Below are 5,964 nucleotides of genomic sequence, written 5' to 3'. Positions count from 1 at the left end.
TTTTGTTTGTATCTAAGGACCACGATTGCGCCCCTATCTAACAGGGTACTAAAGCAGAAAGGAAATCTTGAGGCGTTAAAAAAAGCCACCCTTCTTTGGCAAAGCACCAGCATGAGACATAACTGAGTGCAGTCATTTGTGAAATAATTAATGCTCACAGTGGCTTGGTCAATGTGATAGTTTGAATGACAAATGTCACTGCATTCCTAATGTACTCTTAGTGACCTACACGTAGACACATATCAAATAACATGTGTGAAAAAATAGGCACTTCACCAGCCTTCAGCTACCTAGGTACAGGGGAAGAAAGCAGAGCAGGAAAAGTGTCTTTAATGCTAGGTGTGATTGATTTCAGGTTAACACTGCAGTGTGAGCTGCTATATCGAAGTAGCATTATCATACGGTTTGTTAAGATGCTTCAGCTTTTCAGAATGAGTATTTTTATACAGCTGTAAAGTACTGGCAGTAATCGGCAATGACTGTAGACACAATGACAGCAGGGGGTGTGATCATGGCTTCAGTTTGAAGAAGGTGGGCTCTAGCTCTGCTCCTGGCCCACAGCCTCTGAGTATCTTTGCCTCAGCTCCTCCACCTGTGAAACAAGAATGATCAATCACATTAGGAAAGCCTGGAGCAAATGGCATTATGTAAGGTTGAAAGCTTGGCATTTGATGACATTTTTCTGTTTATAGTGCACTTTGATGTGTCCACTGAGAAAGGGCAAAAGCAGCAGGTAAGGAAGAAAGACAGATGCTTTCTCAGGACACCCAGATGGCAGTATGTACTGTGTCAAAGACAGCAAGAGAACGTATATTTCCTGCTTCACCAGAAAATGATTCATCCAAGCAATTTTTGCTCCATGATCTTTAACTGAAGCCCATTTTGCTTACAACGTAAGAAAATTACATCTCTTACTGAGTAAAATCAGTTATTCAGGGAGCACATCCCCAAAATTAATGCATGTGTGACTTCTTGCAATTCATGTCCATAAAGTAGTGAACAGCAAGCCGGGAAAAGGCCTACAAAGCTGAAAGATTAAAAGGAGTTCTTAGAAAGCACATGGACTTTTCCAGATACAAAAAAAATTAAAGTGGGAAGCTTTTCACAGAGAAACCCTTGGTGACAAGCAAAAGCTAAGAAGCTGTTTAGTTGTACCAGGAAAGTTAATATTAAAAGCCTCACTCCAAACAAGGCTGTGTTGTGATTTTTAATACAGGCTTTTGGTGTTTGCCCTTGCTATTTAAACCTTTTCCAAGAAGACCAAGAAGACAAAAAATTAATTCAGTCATAAGTTTAGAGATTTCCCTTAGAAAAGGTGCAGACTTTGTGTATATGTCACAGAGCAACATCAGAGAAGAAAGCCTTACTCAGCACCATGATCCTTGCTTTACTGTAAAAAAAAAAAAGCAAAGCTATCTTTGCATCTTTTTCTGGAGTATTTTACCTGCTCTTATTCTTCCAGTCAGCTGCTCTTGTTACCTTGTTGCATAAAATATCTTGTGCCTATCATTCCCAAAATTAACTTCTAAGCATGAGGATATGTCCGTCAGATTGATGAACAGGCATTACACCACTCTGAACTAAAAACAGAGGAGCAGACATTATGTGGCATTGTGGTGTTTGTCTCTGAACAGTTTGTAGAAGCAAAGGACAGAGAGAGACAGCTGTTTGGGCTAACACATGGGACACATGGAAGAGAACTGGGCTTTGTGGGACTTTTAACCATTATACTGATAAGAGAGCAAAGGTCAGAATAGATGGTGGCTGAAAAGGAACAGATCTCTTTAGTTTACTTTCCTTTCATCAGGAAAGCACACTGTGCAATCAGCCACAGCTTTCAACAATGAGATGAGTCACTACAATGAATAATCTTTTTTAATCTCTATGAAAAACATCCTGTTAGTGTTGCCATATTCTAGGAATTGTTATAACAGGACCAGCAAAAGGATTAAGTGCTTAAACCTGTTCCACCAATACAGGTTTAGTGCAGCAGAATCTGTCAGTAATGAGCCTGTACTTCCCACAACAAGAAGAGAATATTCCTATTCTGTGTTTCTTTTCCTGCAACATGCCCTCCAGCACCCACCAATGAGTATTAAAAAACCTAAAATCTAGATCAATTCACAGCATATGCTGAGGATTGAATAAGGATCACAAGGTCACGCTAGAGCCTGTTCTCAATGCCTTCACTTGAAAGCATTACATTCTGCCAACAAATCTTCCAGAGACTAAGAATCCTGTAGACCTGATACTCTCCTTTCTGTGCTTTGCAGCGAAGTGCTGTACCTCATTCAAAAGGTGAGTGATTCTAGGAAGTGATTATGTAAGATATTCTTTGTAGCATAAGGTTGAAGCCTGTGCTTTCAATACCAAATGCAAAAAGGCTGTCAGCTATAGAGAGTGAAAAAGCTATGCAGCTACCTGACAGGAACGATTAGTCTCATGAGCGATGAAAATTGCTAGAGGAGGTAGATGACTGCTTTGTTTTCCCCACAATACTTAAAATGGCAAGAGCTTGCTAAAATATTTAGTGTTAATAAAAACTGATGACAAGCACTTACTGGTCTCCTTTCCAGAAGTGAGAGTTCAAGAAGACTGCCTCCATTCACTGGCTCTGTCACATTAAGGTATCCAAAAGATCTGGAGGTGATACAAGACAGAACCCAGGGAGACATCCTCAATTAATATCTAAATAAATGGACATGGCTTTATCAGCAACAGGTGGCCTGGCAGCACTTGTTTGGAACCCTTCCTTTCAAATACATCACAGGGATTCTTCAAGGTGCGTAAACCTCACAAGCTCTGACCCTATGTACTAACACTGACTTGAGCAGAAGTAGAGTGGGATGACACCAGCTGTGCTTGCCCAGTGGGGCAGGTGTTCTGTTTGTAGGCCATGAACCTTGGCCATACCCCAGGCCCAGAGAAATTTTTCCCCATAATGCATCCACCAGTCCTAACTCAGTGACTGTCCACATCATGAACATGCTGGATCTCGCTACCAACTTGTCTACCCTCTCCTGTGCCTCTGGGATTTTTCTCTAAAGAAAACAGGGTGGAGAGGAAACAGCCTGCACCTGCATCTCCCTTCATGGTGCAGCTGAGTCCGAACTAAAATTTGCACTTTCATCTCTCCAATGTTTGGCACATCTCCCACTTTCATACAGTAATTAAAAACTACAGAGCAGGACTTCTTAGCTCATATACATTAGGTTCACCATTCTGTCAGCTGAACTTCAGTAACGTTTTGGACAAGTGGTACAGTTCTTAGATGCAAAATATATATAAAATAACTGTTGATCTTATATATGTGTGTATATATATACACACATATGTAAAAGTATATAATCCATAATAAAAATCCCACCAGAACATGGAAAAGTAATATCAAAGAATAGAAAACTATAGATATAGACAATAACTTTGCATCTCTTTTCAGTAAGTGCTAACACAGTTTAGGATGGAAAGCATCTGTCCTTCCAGCTCAGGCAACCCAGCCAAAGAACTATGCAAATTTGTCAGGCCTTAACACTTAAAACTTATTTTCCACCTATATTTTTATTGGTTATTAAGAACTCTCCAAACTGAAGTATTTTATGGTTGATTTACACCCAATTTACTAAGTCACTTCTCTATTAAAATGGAAAAGGTTTTAGCCCCCTCTTTGAAACTGTGAGTTTTAAGCTTCTGTTCTTGGAGAATGGATGCTTGTAAGAGTCCACACATCAGGACATCTGGTCATCCAGAGCATCCTCTCCAAGCCATTTTTTCTCCTTCTATACTGACCCTTCCTGGAGCCCAAAGAATAAAAGAGTAAGTGATGTGGCCTCTTTCCTGAAAACAAAATATTGCCTGACAGTTCATCATTAGTTTGCTTTGGAGGCTCTACATTCAATACCATCCATTAGTGACGTTTTGCCTCCTCCAGGAAAGTGACTGAGAAGACAGAAGGCAACTCTCATTAGGTGTCTCCTCTAATGTTATTTGACATCTTATGTGCAATACCCACAAAACTGATAGAGCTATCATTTTAAAACTACTGCAACTCTGGATTCTATATAATATTGTATACAGTAAATAGTCTAACAAATGCAATGAAATATTCAAAAATAAAACAAATGTTTCATTTTTTTCACCACTGCTCAGCAATGCCAGACAGTTTGGGACAGACCATGAGCTAGCAGAGACAGTCACGGTCCGTAGTTAGACTGGCTTCTTTTCCAATGGCATGTATTCTCATTTCCATTTTTTTCTGCCTGCAAAATGGGAACAAAAGTTTTTATCTGCAATTGCAAACAATGTAGAAATATATGAACAAAAAAATCTTGCATATCAGTTTATTCTAAGTAATGGTTGAATATAGTTACTACTGAACTACTATGGGTTCACTTTATATATACACACACCCCAATTTGAGTTTGTGGCTGTTCATACATTAGTATCCAAAGCACTTTATTATATAAAGTGTGGGGGGGAAATGGTTGTTGCAAGTCTATGCAACCATGTAAAATTAGATTAATTCCATTAAAATGATAAGGATGTCCTTTACTGAATCTTAGCGCCTCACAGGAGAGTTGGCTGCATGTGAAAGGAGGGAGGTGATCTTACACATTCCCTCTCCTAGTACTTGTTGCCACATGATGAGTTAATATTTGATTAGACAGTGCTGTATCTATGACACCTGTTCACCAGAGAGACTAGGCCAACAACTGATGTAATCTACCTTATTATATACTTAATGATAGAGGAGAAGTGCTGCCTTTTCAGCTTCCCACGTCTGCTTTTCATTTCCTCTCCTACACATTCCTCAGGGGTCATGTTCAGTGCTTTGCAAGAGCAAACAAACAACTACAAATTTTCTCTCTCTCCTCTCTGTGAGTCTCTGCAATTTGCCTGAAAAGGGGACAAAAAGTTAAAACATTTCCACTGTATTCTGTGTTTCTGGAAAGAAATCTATTTCTTGTTAATAGCTATTAATATAGATGTGATGGCTACATTTCCCTGACTACAACAGATCAGTACAGAACATACCAAAAAATGCATTGATACTAAAGCTACTCTGAGCAACTGTCCATACAATGTGAATAATCTAGAGAAATGTGGCTTTTTCTCCAGTTTCCATTTTGGATGTTTCCCTCTCATTTTAATGAGGTTACCATCTTTGCCTGAAGTAAGATTTGCCTTTGAATAGAGGAGGAAGGGAGCTGCAGCATATTTTTACTGGAATGCCAACATCTCTTTTCTATGTGTTTTTTTTAATTGGGAAAGGGAGGCCTGAGTATAAGCCAGAGTTTATCTTTCACTGCCCTGGGCTAGTCCTTCTCCTCAGTTGAGGAACAATGCTAAAAGGCTCTGATGGTTATTAGCTTTCGACAGAGATGACTGACAATTTCCAATTGCTGATCAAGAGTGGCCAAAAAACCCCACAAGCCACTGTTAAAAAGCTGTAGTCAGCCTATTTGGAAATGAAAGCAAATGGTGATTTCAGTTGTAGATGTGCTGCTGAGCTGTGTCTCCAGTCTCTTCTGTCTGGTACACACCATTTTACCTGTCAGAGTTCCCACAGACATCAACCATGCTATGATAATAGAAGGTACAGTTCAACATAACTACAGAGTGATACTTACTGAGAAGACTCCCCTGGGAAGCAGTGTCATGGCCAGTATCCACAGATACATTTCTGAATGTGGTACACAGAAACAATTCTGGACAAGGAATTTATGTGATCACATTTCGAGTCCCTGTGATTTGGTTGCCACTTTGATCCTATCTCACAAACAGGTTCACAACCAAAATTAGGCTGGAAAAAATGCTGCTATAATTATTTAGAGGAAATAGGAAGAGGGAACGTCTTCCATTGCCAGCTACTATGCCAACAAAGATAATAAAAGCTTTGGCAGAAGGCAGCACTGGGCATGCGCTAACAGTCTCCACTTTGAGCCTCTTCCAGGAACTGATGGTGAG

General features: G+C 39.7%; 1 long non-coding RNA gene across 1 annotated transcript; it reads right to left on the bottom strand.

Moving 5' to 3' along the window:
* Positions 1-418: 418 nt before the first annotated feature.
* On the bottom strand, positions 419-5,705 carry LOC128897325 (uncharacterized). Its single transcript, XR_008462335.1, has 3 exons — positions 5,628-5,705; positions 2,562-2,640; positions 419-592 (listed from the first exon to the last, which is right to left on the bottom strand). It is a non-coding gene; the product is annotated as an uncharacterized LOC128897325 (long non-coding RNA).
* Positions 5,706-5,964: the final 259 nt, after the last annotated feature.

Source organism: Dryobates pubescens, chromosome 7, assembly GCF_014839835.1.
Source record: "Dryobates pubescens isolate bDryPub1 chromosome 7, bDryPub1.pri, whole genome shotgun sequence".
NCBI classification, from domain to species: domain Eukaryota; kingdom Metazoa; phylum Chordata; class Aves; order Piciformes; family Picidae; genus Dryobates; species Dryobates pubescens.
Note: the sequence above shows the minus strand (reverse complement) of the source record. Positions and strands in the feature narration are given on the sequence as shown.